This window comes from Melanerpes formicivorus, unplaced genomic scaffold (genome assembly GCF_026170545.1).
Source record: "Melanerpes formicivorus ecotype bairdi unplaced genomic scaffold, bMelFor1.0.p_v2 SCAF_15, whole genome shotgun sequence".
Lineage (NCBI taxonomy): Eukaryota > Metazoa > Chordata > Aves > Piciformes > Picidae > Melanerpes > Melanerpes formicivorus.
In genome coordinates, this window is record NW_027142367.1 from 17,192,023 (window position 1) to 17,206,268 (window position 14,246).

A 14,246-nucleotide genomic window follows, 5' to 3' on the forward strand; every position below is an offset into this window, starting at 1 on the left:
GCATCCTATCCTATCCTATCCTATCCTATCCTATCCTATCCTATCCTATCCTATCCTATCCTATCCTATCCTATCCTATCCTATATTTGAATCCAAGCTTTTTTACATTTGGTAGCAATCAGGATCACCTTTATTCTGCCTCACATTTATCCTGCCTCTGAGGATAGCGCTTTATTGGCTAGGACCTACAATTTTTTTCATCCTGATGACTAAGTGGTTTAAATATTTTCCATAAAAAGAATATTGAAGACATAAATTGAATTGACTCTGAACAGGAACCTGCTCAGTGATGTCCTTGAGGACACCATCGATATTAATTGAGTAGGGCGATATTTTGACTGTGCAACCTCATATTTTTCAAATCAAATGTGGTTAAAGATCTATTTGCATCTGGCCCACTAGCATTCTTGTTCATTGAGATCTATTTGCATCTGGCCCACTAGCATTCTTGTTCATTGAGATCTATTTGCATCTGGCCCTCTAGCATTCTTGTTCATTGAGATCTATTTGCATCTGGCCCACTAGCATTCTTGTTCATTGAGATCTATTTGCATCTGGCCCACTAGCATTCTTGTTCATTGAGATCTATTTGCATCTGGCCCACTAGCATTCTTCTTCATTGAGATCTATTTGCATCTGGCCCTCTAGCATTCTTGTTCATTGAGATCTATTTGCATCTGGCCCACTAGCATTCTTGTTCATTGAGATCTATTTGCATCTGGCCCTCTAGCATTCTTCTTCATTGAGTTCCTGCTCAATGTGACTAGGGCTGGTGGAAACAGGGTCTATGTTCTGAAAATAGAACAAACCAGACAAACAGAACTAAAATAGAAGAAAAAAACCCCAAACAAACAAACAACCCCAACCCAAAACCCTGAAAACAACACTGGACTTATTCAGCAGTGAAAGATAAATAGTATCATAGTATCAGTCAGGGTTGGAAGGGACCACAAGGATCATCTAGTTCCAACCCCCCTGCCATGGGCAGGGACACCCCACACTAGATCAGGCTGGCCAGAGCCTCATCCAGCCTGGGCTTAAACACCTCCAGGGATGGGGCCTCGACCACCTCCCTGGACAACCCATTCCAGGGCTTCACCACTCTCATGGTGAAGAACTTCCTCCTCACATCCAGCCTGAATCTCCCCACATTCCATTATAAATAGGATGCCTGAAGTATCAACAAAAGGGATCTGTAAATTCTTTGTCACTTGATACCACATAAAGAATAAAGAATGCAACTATCTTTAACAGTTATGGAAAATCTGCAGAGGAAACTCTTAGAGTAAGTGAATTGGAATTTTAATAGGAAAAGTAGTATGCTTTAAGAATGTTAAGAAATTAATGGAAAGACTGTGAAGTTTCAAGAAAACCAATATCATAGAGCTATTCATAAATTCCACACTGGGTTGGAGCCCAAATGTTTTTATTCACACAATGTTGAGTGGAAAATAAGCAAGATGCAACATGCTGGTTTCTATTACAAGTTACAAGAGCTACTGAATCTGTTAACCATATTAAAGCAAAGAGCAGTATTATCCACAGCATTTATCCTTGAGCTGCTTGGGCATCAGCTAATGCTGGAAAATGTTAACTGGGAGATAAATTTTGTGGAAATTTTGCTGATTTTGATGAACGAAAAGGAAAGAGACTCTCAACTGTAGAATTAATTACACAAACAAAATCTCCCATGAGAGCCTCCCAAAAAAACCCCCAACCAAACCCAACAAACTGTCACAAAGAACATCAGACAAGCAAATCTTCAAGTGGTATGGAAGTGAGTAAGTATACTTGATTCAGGCAGAATGGGGCTTACAGTCAAGGTTTCCTGCATCACCAACAGAGCCCTAAGTAAAGGGCTGGTTAATAGTGTGTGGTGAAATGTATCCCACTGGGAAGTTTTCCCTGGGAACTTGAAAATGCTTAAGTTTCTAACTTATGTAGAATGTGAACACCTTTGGGATGCGGATTTGAATAAAACAGAAGTATTTATCACAGTATCACAGTATCACAGTGTAACTAAGGTTGGAAGAGACCTCGAGGATCATCGAGTCCAACCTATCAACACAGACCCCATGACTAGAACATGGCACCAAGTGCCACGTCCAATCCCCTCTTGAACACTTCCAGGGACGGTGACTCCACCACCTCCCTGGGCAGCACATTCCAATGACGAATGACTCGCTCGGTGAAGAACTTCCTCCTCACCTCAAGTCTAAACCTCCCCTGGCGCAGCTTGAGACTGTGTCCCCTTGTTCTGGTGCTGGTTGCCTGGGAGAAGAGACCAACCCCCTCGCAGCTACAACCACCTTTCAGGTAGTTGTAGAGGGCAATGAGGTCACCCCTGAGCCTCCTCTTCTCCAGGCTAAACAATCCCAGCTCCCTCAGCCTCTCCTCACAGGGCTTGTGTTCAAGGCCTCTCCTCAGCCTTGTTGCCCTTCTCTGGACACCTTCAAGTGTTTCGATGTCCTTCTTAAACTGAGGGGCCCAGAACTGGACACAGGACTCAAGGTGCGGCCTAACCAAAGCAGAGTCCAGGGGCACAATGACTTCCCTGCTCCTGCTGGCCACAGTGTTCCTAATGCAGCCAGGATGCCATTGGCCCTCTTGGCCACCTGGGCACACTGCTGGCTCATATTCAGGTGGCTGTCGATCAGCACCCCCAGGTCCCTCTCTGTTTGGGAGCTCTCCAGCCACTCCGACCCCAGCCTGTAGCTCTGCATGGGATTGCCGTAGCCAAAGTGCAGCACTCGGCACTTGGACTTGTTGAATGCCATCCCATTGGACTCTGCCCATCTGTCCAGTCGGTCGAGGTCCCTCTGCAGAGCCTTTCTGTCCTCTAACTGACTAACATCTGCTCCTAACTTGGTGTCATCTGCAAACTTGCTGATGACTGACTCGACCCCCTCATCCAGATCATCAATGAAGATGTTAAAGAGGATGGGGCCCAGCACTGATCCCTGGGGGACACCACTGGTGACTGGCCGCCAGCTGGATGTGGCACCATTCACCACCACTCTCTGGGCTCGGCCCTCCAGCCAGTTCCTAACCCAGCACAAAGTGTAGTGGTCCAAGCCACGAGCTGACAGCTTAGCCAGCAGTTTGCTGTGGGGGATGGTGTCAAAGGCCTTGCTGAAGTCCAGGTAGACCACATCCACAGGCCTCCCCACGCCCACCAGACGGGTCACCTGATCATAGAAGGAGATCAGGTTGGAGAGGCAGGACCTGCCCTTCCTCAATCCATGTTGGCTGGACCTGAGCCCTTGGCCATCCTTCAGGTTGGACCTGAGCCCTTGGCCATCCTTCATGCTGAGGCCCAGAGAACTGTTTGATATAGTGTTGAAAAGGTCCAAACAATCTGCAGTTATGTGCATTGAAATTAAGGTCATTCTGATTCTGAGCAGAGGAAGTAGAGTGACAATTCTGTTCAAATATGATCAGATCTTTAATGTCCGTTAGCTTTTGATCAGAGGTTTCACAGTTTACCAGAAAGATATGCAAGTGGAAGTATCCATCTCACCTCACACGTGTGATACATAAAATTTGATCTGCATTTACACATAGACCTGACATTTCTTTATCCATTTTTCCTTAGAGCTGTGGGTCTCAGATCCACAGGAGAGGTGCCCACCTCCTGGATACTGAGTTGCAACATCTGGCTGGAAATCCATTTCCATTGTGTAAAAATATGTCACAGAATCACAGAAGTGCTTAGGTTGGAAAAGACCTTCATGATCATAGAGTCCAATCATTAGCCTAACACTGACAAGTCTTTGACTAAACAATTTCCATAAGCACTACATCTACATGACTCTCTAATGCCTTCAGGGATGGGTACTGCACCACCATCCTGGGCAAGCTGTTCCAAAGCCTGATAGGCCTTTCAGTGAAGAAATTCTTCCTAATATCCAGCCTAAACTTCCCTTGGCACACCTTGAGACCTTTGTCATGTTACTCGGTACTTGGCTGAACAGACCAACCTCCAACTCTCTACAGCCTCCTTTCAGGTAGTTGTAGAGAGCAATGAGGTCTCCCTTCAGTCTCTTTTCCTCCAGAGTAAACAACTTCAACTCTCTCAGCCACTTCTCATAAGACCACTCTAAACCCTCCCATTACTTCACTGCCCTTCTTTGGGTACACTGCAGTACCTCAATATCCTTCTTGTAGTGAGAGGCCCAATACTGATCACAGTATTTGAGATGAAGCCTCACCAGTGCTGAGACAGGGGTAAGATCACATCCCTAGTCCTGCTGGTCACACCACTCCTGACACAGGCCAGGATGCCTCTTGGCCACTTGGGCACACTGCTGGCTGACATTCAGCTGGCTATCAATCAACAGCCTCCACCTCCCTCCCAGATGAGCAGCTTTCCAGCCACTCCTCCCCCAACCTATTGTACTGACAGAGGTTGTTGTCTCCAAAGTGCAGAACTCGGTACTGGCCTTGCTGAATCTCATATAATTGCTCTTAGCTCATTGACCCAGTCTGTCCAGATCCCTCTGCAGAGCCTTCCTTCCCTCAAGCAAAGCAACACCCAGCTTGGTGTCATCTGTAATCTTACTAAGGGTGCACTCAATCCCCTCATCCATGTCATTGATAAAAATGTTAAACAGGACTGACCCCAGTACTGAGCCCTGGGGAACACCACTGCTGACTGGCCACCTACTGTACTTAACTCCATTCTCCACCACTCTCTGGACCCAGCTGTCCAGACAGATTTAACCCAGCAGAGTGCACCCATCCAAGTCAGGAGCAGCCAGTTTACCCAGGAGAATGATGTGGGAAATGGTGTGAAAGACTTTACCGAATTCTATGTATAGGCTTAAACTTTGCAAGAACTTGCATGAAAAATAGTAGAAGGCTTTTGGGTTTGGACTCATTTCCTCAAATGCCCATCTAGGGTGTTGTTAGTGAGTAATTTCATAGTTTCATAGTTTCATAGTTTCATTCAGGGTTGGAAGGGACCACAAGGATCATTTAGTTCCAACCCCCCTGCCATGGGCAGGGACACCCCACACTAGATCAGGCTGGACAGAGCCTCACCCAGCCTGGGCTTAAACACCTCCAGGGACGGGGCCTCGACCACCTCCCTGGACAACCCATTCCAGGGCTTCACCACTCTCATGGGGAAGAACCTCCTCCTCACATCTAGCCTGAATCTCCCCACCTCCAGCTTCATTCCATTCCCCCTAGTCCTATCACTACCTGACATCCTGAGAAGTCCTTCCCCAGCCTTCCTGTAGGCCCCCTTCAGATACTGGAAGGCCACAATGAGGTCACCTCGGAGCCTTCTCTTCTGCAGACTGAACAGCCCCAACTCCTTCAGTCTGTCCTCATAGGAGAGGTGCTCCAGCCCTCTGATCATCCTTGTGGCCCTTCTCTGGACACGTTCCAGCACCTCCACATCCCTCTTGTAATAGGGGCTCCAGAACTGGACACAGTACTCCAGGTGGGGTCTCACCAGAGCTGAGTAGAGGGGGAGGATCACCTCCCTCGACCTGCTGGCCACACTTCTCCTGATGCAGCCCAGGATCTGATTGGCTTTGCAGGCTGCAAGTGCACACTGAGAGCTCATGTTGAGCTTTTTGTCCACCAGCACCCCCAAGTCTCTCTCCTCAGGGCTACTTTCCAGCCAGTCACTGCCCAGAAACTCTGGCTCGAAACTCTACCTGAGTGAGTTTGCATTAGGAAGCTATTGTTATTAATTTTTCTCCCTGCCCCCCCGGTCATTTATGCTTTCAGTATTTGCTGTACAGAGGTTTGCTCTTTTGTATTATTTGGCTGGATATGCTGCTTTGAGCTTCTAACATCCAGCAGTAATCTAATCACTTGGTGGAGAGGTACAAATTTATGTTAGGGTATTCTTTGGTCTGTACCATCACTTCTGGTAGATATCCTTGAATTAAGACTGTGGAATTCATTTGGGAACTGGCATTTGCTAAACAGCGGGTTTGCTTAATGACAACCTTTGGTTCTTTTTGAGTCTTTTTCACTTCCATAAATGTGATTTAGTTGCATATCTGGAAAGCTGAGAAAGACTGACCTTTGCCAAAGTAAAGCACAATATAATACAGACTTAAATGAACTTTCTCCCCTTTCTTATGTCTTAAGATAATCTTTTGGTCTTCATTTATTGGCACCTTATTTGGACTATCTTTCTTGCCATTTGATATGACTGAAATTCCAAGTATATTAGAGAAGGTTTTTGCTGATTTTAAGGCAAGTGACTTGCCAAGAATTTTTCTCTGCTGTTCTTACTCTACATTACTATTATCCAAGTTATATTTTATTAACTACAAAGACATCCTTCTGCAAGTTTCCACCCTGTCTAATATATACTTGGCTATGAGAATGGCATCTCCCTTTACAGCCCATGCAAAAAGAACGAGGGATTAATCTTTCTCTATAGCACTGGAGAGCTCTGAACTCAATTCTGTCTCCTGGAGGCAATGCTTAAAGTAAGACAGGATGAACTCAGTTACCTAAGATAAATGCCTGAAGGTAACAATCCCACAATACCACTGACTTCAGTAAGAGACGAAGGTATTAATTAGCACCTAAGAAGCACTCAGGTTTTGAGAGTTCCATCTGCTATTGAATAACTAAGATAAACAACAACAACAGCAAACAAGACTTACTTCCAGAGCACTTGGACTTTACAAGTATCTTTGTTCCCTCGTGGGAAATACATCTTACTTAGCAAAACCAACCTGAGCTAGATTTACTGCAAACACCAATGCAGCTGAGTACCATCTCTGCCACAAGCACTCTTATAAGGCAAGGGCACTGAGGGCATTGCTTTCCTCTGCTTCTCCCTTCTCTCTTGTATGCAGTAACTGTGGAAAGGAAGACTTTTTGCAAGGATCTTAAACAGTCTAGTTTAAAACTGCCCTGAATGTCCACCATAAATTTCACACATAAGCATCTAAGGGAATTTTCTTTCTTGCCTCCTAAGAACTGTCTGTAGGAAGAAAGGGGTAAAATGAGATTATAGGCAATGCTGTTGCTGCTAAAAAGCTGAGTCTTGCAGGCTGTCTGAAAGAGCAATGGTGAGTAGAGGAAAATAAAAACCAGTATTTTATAGCTTTGGTGAACCCTAAATGACAATTAATCCTATCACCAGCACATTTGCTTAAAGGAATAACTCTTGCTAAATGTGATGTGCTTCCATTCTGGCTTCATTCTGCTATTGGATGCTTACCAAAAATCTTTTTCAGTTACTGTCTTTTGGGTCACAGGGCTGCAGTCCTTTGCTGCAGCTGGGGCCATTCCTGATGGCAGTCCTTTAGAGTGCCTTTAGGATTTATGCACTCAGGCTTTCGTGCACAACTGCTCCTGTTTTTCAGCAACTGTGCACGCTGGAAAGACTCCAAGAAGAAAGCTGGAAGTATGTTTGAGATGCTGCTGCTTTTCTTAGTGTGCAGCAAAATAAGCTGAGTACCCATGAGTGTGCACATTATCAGCAGGGTGCAAGGTACTGATAAAGAGGTTAAGAGTGAAAATGCAGATGATCCCATGTAATGACTCTGCTGTCTGAGGGTTGAGCAACAGTTTACCATGATCATATGCCTGGAAGCACACAGACTGTAACATATGCACAGAATGTGCATCCATATGTTAGCTGGTTTAATTTTAATATTGTTTTCCCAGTATTGGTTTTCTTACTGCCACACAAAGGTGCTTCCAGATGTATTTGAAATAAGGCTGCCTTCTTCCAGCTCTGAAACCAGAGAGAGCACAATAAAAAATGAAAAAACAAAAGCAAGGACAAAACCCCACCAAAATATAGCTCACTTGTTCTCTGTGAACACATGGAGCTGTTTCTCCCTGATAGGCAGCATCTGCCTGCTTAGAGTTGATAGTTCTGGGTTTGCTTTGTAAAGCTTGACGTGATTTTGTCCAGGCAGTATGGGCATCCTTCCCACCCCACTAATTAGTGAGGTGCCATATTGACAGTCTTGAGTTCAGTTGTGGTGCCCTTAAGTATCACAGTATCACAGTATAACCGAGGTTGGAAAGGACCTCGAGGATCATCGAGTCCAACCTATCAACACAGACCCCATGACTAGAACATGGCACCAAGTGCCACGTCCAATCTCCTCTTGAACACCTCCAGGGACGGTGACTCCACCACCCCCCTGGGCACCACATTCCAATGACGAATGACTCGCTGGGTGAAGAACTTCCTCCTCACCTCGAGTCTAAACCTCCCCTGGCACAGCTTGAGACTGTGTCCCCTTGTTCTGGTGCTGGTTGCCTGAGAGAAGAGACCAACCCCCTCCCAGCTACATCCACCTTTCAGGTAGTTGTAGAGGGCAATGAGGTCTCCCCTGAGCCTTCTCTTCTCCAGGCTAAAGTGCTTGCCTGTGTAGAGAAAAGTTGAGGGAGGAATGGCAATTGCCAAGAAAGTGTGTCTCAGACTCAGCTAATATGCCTGAGAGCCCAAGGATGAATAATTTCAAAAAGAGTATGAGCACTTCAGAGCTAAATGTGCAGACATGAGCTGTGTGATGTGATGTCTGCACATGATCTTATCTCAATGTTTTTGGAGAGAAAAGGGGATTTTTTTTTCAATTGATGGGAATTTGATACATAAGTCTTGAAAATCTTACTGGGAGGCTTATCTGCTTAGACATGCATTCAGAAAAAATTATTGTTGTTTTGGGGGGAGGGAGGAGGGATGGGATTTTATCTGACTGAGGATGGGAGAGGGCTGGGTTCCAACTTCCAAACAGATTTTTTTTTAATGTTGTAATAGTTTCACTCTGCTTACCACAAACTAAGACATGCAGCTAACAAAATGCATTTTAAGTGAACAGCTGCCTCTGAAAAATTCTGACACTTAACAGAAAATATGAACACCGAAGGCATGAAGAAACTGTGGAGTGTGACTACAGCACCTCTTACCCTGATGGACAATGGTTTATTGTACTGGTGGTCAAAATGTGCAAGTTGTTTGTCTAAGCCAAACAATGGAAATGGGAATGTGTTCCCTGGGGATATAAAAACATCTTGTATTTTTTCAGCTCAACTCTGCAGTCCATATTCAAGTAACAACATCTGTAGAGAACGATACTGCTTCTCTGAATCCTTGTGAAATTCTTGTTAAAAAAGTAACTGAAGTGTGCACATGATGTTTTCTGCTGTGTAGAGGGAATGATGAGATAGAGACCATTAAGCCCCATCCAGAAAACTGCTTTTACATCCTGAAATTCAAATTTTGTTCAAGCCATTGCTTTCACTTCTGAATGTGGCAAAGGCATGAGAAAAGGGCACGGTGAAAAGCAGGTGTTATCCCTCACTTCCACTAGGAATGAAGTATCTCACTTCTCACACTAGGTGCCCAAACATCAGACATGACTGGTGTGTGCAGATGAGAGTGTTCCAGTTGAAATTTTGTATACTTCTTTCATTGCATCCCTGATGATGGACAGGACTTTTTCCTCTTTGGGTTCCATTTGTCTTTAAATGCCATGAAAGACTTGCTGAGAGTGTTATCAGTCACAGGAAATTATGATTTTATTTGAACTTAATATTTCCAGAATACTTAAGTACTCTGTGATCCTCTCACGTGCTGATGTTTGTGTTATGGCACCATATTAGCACACATGCAATCTTCTCCACCCTACCCATCACACCATCAGGACATCTATGATGCCTACTGACCCTTCTGAAATAGCATAGCTGAGCAGCATTTGTGTTCAGATCTCATTTCTGCCTGAAAATAGACAAGTACAAGGTCATACTCAGGGGTTTTAAAACCCAAATCCCCTCTGGATCAGACCTACTACCTTTGTGGAGATTTACCTCCTTGCAGAAAATAGTGAGCAGATAGCACAAACTCTTCTCTGCAGAATGGAAATATCAAGCTGATCAACATTTCCGCATTGCTAGCAAGATAATCCTTCATTTGAGCTGCTTATCTGAAAGCTGTCTCATGAATCTGATGGGAGGATTTACCCTAAGTAGTTAATTATGCTATTGCTAAACTTCCTCCTCTCCTTATTCCTCCACTTTAAGAAAATCATGCAACTATAAAGACTGTAGACTTCATTAAAAACAAATTAAATGTTATCTAGCTGAACACTTGAAACACCTGGAATTACCATTTGTCTTTTGTCCTAATCTTACACTCTTCCCCAGATGCTCACTGTTGGTGGCCTCTGTCAGAGGGAGGACAGTGGGCTAAGTGGATTTTTCAGTCTGAGCTGATCTGGCTGTTCTTACAAAGTTGTGGGATTCATTGTTGTGGGTTTTCCCTCCTTCTTTTTTTGTTTTAACATTTCAGGTTTTTGATGTTTTTTTTTTTGTTCAGATAGAACTTAGGGCACGTAGCTGGAGAACTCTTCTGCATCAGGCTAAGCCCTGTTACCCTGGCCTGAACCTGGCTCTGAGGGAAGTGCAAAGACAGAATAATGGCATTGACAGATTAAATATTTCTAGGGCATGTGAGAGTCTTATGCTCTTCTACTCTGACTTAAACCACTGAGAGGAACCTTGGCTAAGGAATTTCTTTTGAAAGGTCTTTTGTACCTCGCTGAGTCTTGAGGGGGAGATTTAGTATGTTTTGCAAATTTCAAGTGCCACATTTGACCCCTAATGTCATGATGATAAAGAATTGCAAAGACATGTTGTCATACATGAAGGAAAAGTACCATAACAATATTGGAAATAATTTGAGATTCATGCATGTAATGTGTTTTGTCCACGGAGAAATGTTTCACTGCTTATTCACTTTTTTTTTCTCTTCAGGAAGATCTTTTCCTAGGTTCTGTTTGCAGACAAAGTTTCTTCTCCCTCAGGATAAGCTAGGGCAGTGAGATCAATGTATTTATCTGAATGCAGCACCTGGCTGAATATCCAGTTCCACCGTGCAAGCAAGTGTGGCTCAGAGTGTCATGTGGCTTAACAAAATGTGCATCCATGAGACAGGTGAGAAAAGGACTTGGATTCAACTCAAAACCCAGCATTTTCCTAGCAGAGAAGAGGTACCCAAAAGAAGCATTTTGCTCCAATATTTGTAAAAGCTTTTATTCTCCTTCTAATGAGCCAGGATAGCCCTGGATTTCATTCCACTCCACTCTGGCCTCTCGGCAAACAGTTGGGTGCAGCCTTCCTAGAAAGCTCTCCAGCCTAGAGCTGGCTGTATCCCTCTGTGCAGAGGAAAATGAGCAAAAGGTACTTGATTGTTCAGGTGTTACACTGTCACATCTTTCTCATCTTCCTGGATGTTGTAAAATTTGTAGGAGTCTTTTAATATGTAATCTAGAGAGTTTTCTCAAAAGTGAACTTACTTGAACAAATCAACACTTTTGTCTAATTCCTCCAACCAGGCACTCTCCACATGCAAAAGCTGTGTTTAAAGCATGACCATAAACTGTTTTCTTATCTCCCCCTGCATTTCTACAGTATTTATTAGAATAAACCTTTATTAGAATAAACCAAACCAGGTTGGAAGAGACCTTCAAGATCATCGTGTCCAACCCATCAACCAATCCAACCCACCCCAACAGCTAACCCATGGCACCAAGCACCCTATCAAGTCTCCTTCTGAACACCTTCAATGACGGCGACTCCACCACCTCCCTGGGCAGCCCATTCCAATGGGCAATCACTCTTTCTGTATAGAACTTCTTCCTAACATCCAACCTGAACCTCCCCTGGTGCAGCCTGAGACTGTGTCCTCTTGTTCTGGTACTGGGTGCCTGGGAGAAGAGACCATCATCAGCCTGTCTACAACCTCCCTTCAGGTAGTTGTAGAGAGCAATAAGGTCACCCCTGAGTCTCCTCTTCTCCAGGCTGAGCAACCCCAGCTCCCTCAGCCTCTCCTCATAGGGCTTGCGTTCCAAACCCCTCACCAACTTTGTTGCTCTTCTCTGGACTCGTTCCAGCAAGTCAACCTCCTTCCTAACCTGAGGGGCCCAGAACTGGACACAGGACTCGAGGTGTGGCCTAACCAGTGCAGTGTACAGGGGCAGAATGACCTTGCCCTGCATGTAGAATAATAATTGTAGGGGTCCTAGGCATTTACATGACCATGTACACAAGATCATGTACTGAATTATGACAGATTTAGTATGAAGCATAGCTACAAATGTTGTTTTGCCTTTGGTTTCTGTGCTCAGAGGCTTTACCACCCCTGAGGCAGCAGGATCCTACATACATGAGCAGCGCTTTGATGCCCAAAGAAACTCACTAGTTTGTGGAAACGTATGTAGGACTTGCTTGAGATCTGGTTATGCTTTTTAAAAGACTTCTGTTGGTCCTTGCCACACAGGGTTGTCTATTGTTATTATAGTTCATAGCAGACCTTTAATTGAGCAACAGATCCTTGCAAAAAGGATGGGAGGAAAGAAATGCTTTCCTCTGCTTTCTTGTACTAAAAAGTTATTTCCTAAGGCTATATACTTGGCTGCAGCTGCTGCCTGGGCCTGGCAATATTAGAAGAAATGACATTATGGCTCAGCAGAGCAGCAGCTTAATCTCTGGTTTCGATTTCATCTGTATTTACCACCAGGCCCTTTGGGGCCCTTACACTAACGAGATTGAGCAAATTGTTAAGTGCTTGTGCAGAACTGTTTTTCACAGTTGGTGGCAGAAAAGTTTCTTGCTGCTCTCTTATCTGAGGTTTGTGTGATGGATTGATCATAGGCAGTGCTCCCTCTGAACTTGTTCCAGTTTGGCAGAACTCAGTTGTTCCTAAGCCACTGCAACTCCCAGAGGAATTTGTTCTGTAGGTGGGCAATTTCTCCCAACTATAAGCATTTTGAAAGATGTCCCCAACAAGAATCCAGCTCTCCCAGCGAAACTGAAATAGCATGGTTATTCAGGCCCACTCTGAAGTTATAGAGTCTGAAAATATAGACCAGATCTAACTGCAGGACTCCATGTTGAACTTTCTGCTATGTGTGTTGTGCTTCACTGAATGAGATACTCACTTAAAGTGCATAGTCTAGATATTTCTGCCTGCTAGGGTCAGGCTGCATCTCCTTATGTCGGTGTTTTAAGACTCGGTGACATTTATGCATTCTGTGTATGTGTGTGTCTGTTTATTCTCATGATCACTGATTTGCTTTTCCACAGACAAGATCTAAGCATACCCCCACTATCCCAGAACATCATCAAACTAAGCTTTTCACCAAAAAAGAAATGAGGATGTAATACCTCTTGACAAATAACTGGATACAAACTTTGTTTCCTGGAAGCCTTTAGATACTGAGCAGATCGGTCCAGGATAACACCAAATAATAGTCAAAGACTGCAAATTGGGAGTTTTTCTTAATGGTTGCCAAGACAGGGTAAGCAAAAAGCAGCACAAACTGTAAAATAACAAGTCCTCACAGTTTCTAGAGGATATGATACCCTGATGGTCTGGTGAGCTCACTTCATAGCCAGAGTCTTTTATGATAAGGACTGTGAAATACTGAAACAAGTTGCCCATAGAGGTGGTAGATACCCCATTCCTGGAAACATTCAGTCAGGTTGGATGAGGCTCTGAGAAGCCTGAGCTGGTTGAGATGTCCCTGCTTATTGCAGGGAGGCTGGACTAGATGACCATTAAAGATCCTTTCCAGCCCAAATCATTCTGTGATCCTATGAAAGCACTCCAAACTACTAACCAACCTCAATGAAATGACAAAATCACTGCCAGTTCAAAAAACTGACCCAAACTCTACGTGGTTTGGACAGTGAGGTGCATTTGTTCAAGTGTTCATCTGAAATGTTAACTGGAGGCTAGGCAGGGTTGCTTACTGGCAAGACTGTTAACTTCTCCGTTTTTTCCATCCTTGAGTCTCTTTGGGAATCTCTGATTCACTTCCTCTTCTCCTAAGACACAAAGAAAACTCAGTGTAAATGTAAACTACTGTTGCACACCCCACCCCCCCAAGAAACACGGGCAGATGTGGGTGTTCACTCTCCAGTTCTCCAGGGAAATTTTCCTTCTTCCTCTTCACCAACAGGTGGAGCAGAGACTTCTCGCCTGTGCCCCTCTCGCCTGGAACCCTGCATGAAACATGTTTGCTTGTTTGTCTCCCCAGAAACGATCCCAAATCTTTATGTTATTCCCCTAGCCGTTTTTTATCAGGTAATTGCTTTTACCTCCACCGGCAGAGAGCAAATATACCTGATAATTCCATGGTTGTATTACAAACTTCAGGGCAGCTTTACTCAATAAGGAAAAAAAGTTTACTCTTTAATGTGTTTTGTATTTTGTGTGGGAAACTGTCTCACAAACCTATGCTTTG

General features: G+C 44.2%; 1 protein-coding gene and 1 long non-coding RNA gene across 6 annotated transcripts in view; one reads left to right on the top strand and one right to left on the bottom strand.

Annotated features, from left to right (window-relative positions):
• Positions 1-14,246, bottom strand: part of LOC137445726 (uncharacterized) — a 51,255-nt gene that overhangs the window by 18,099 nt on the left and 18,910 nt on the right. The gene's annotated exons all lie outside the window — the stretch shown is intronic.
• Positions 1-14,246, top strand: part of COBL (cordon-bleu WH2 repeat protein) — a 239,972-nt gene that overhangs the window by 10,823 nt on the left and 214,903 nt on the right. Inside the window, exon 2 of one of the 4 annotated variants that reach the window (XM_068147702.1) lies at positions 10,753-10,932. The exons of the other annotated variants lie outside the window; for them this stretch is intronic. The gene's annotated coding sequence lies outside the window, so the exon portion shown is untranslated. The remainder of the gene's footprint in view (positions 1-10,752; positions 10,933-14,246) is intronic. 4 annotated transcript variants of the gene reach the window in all.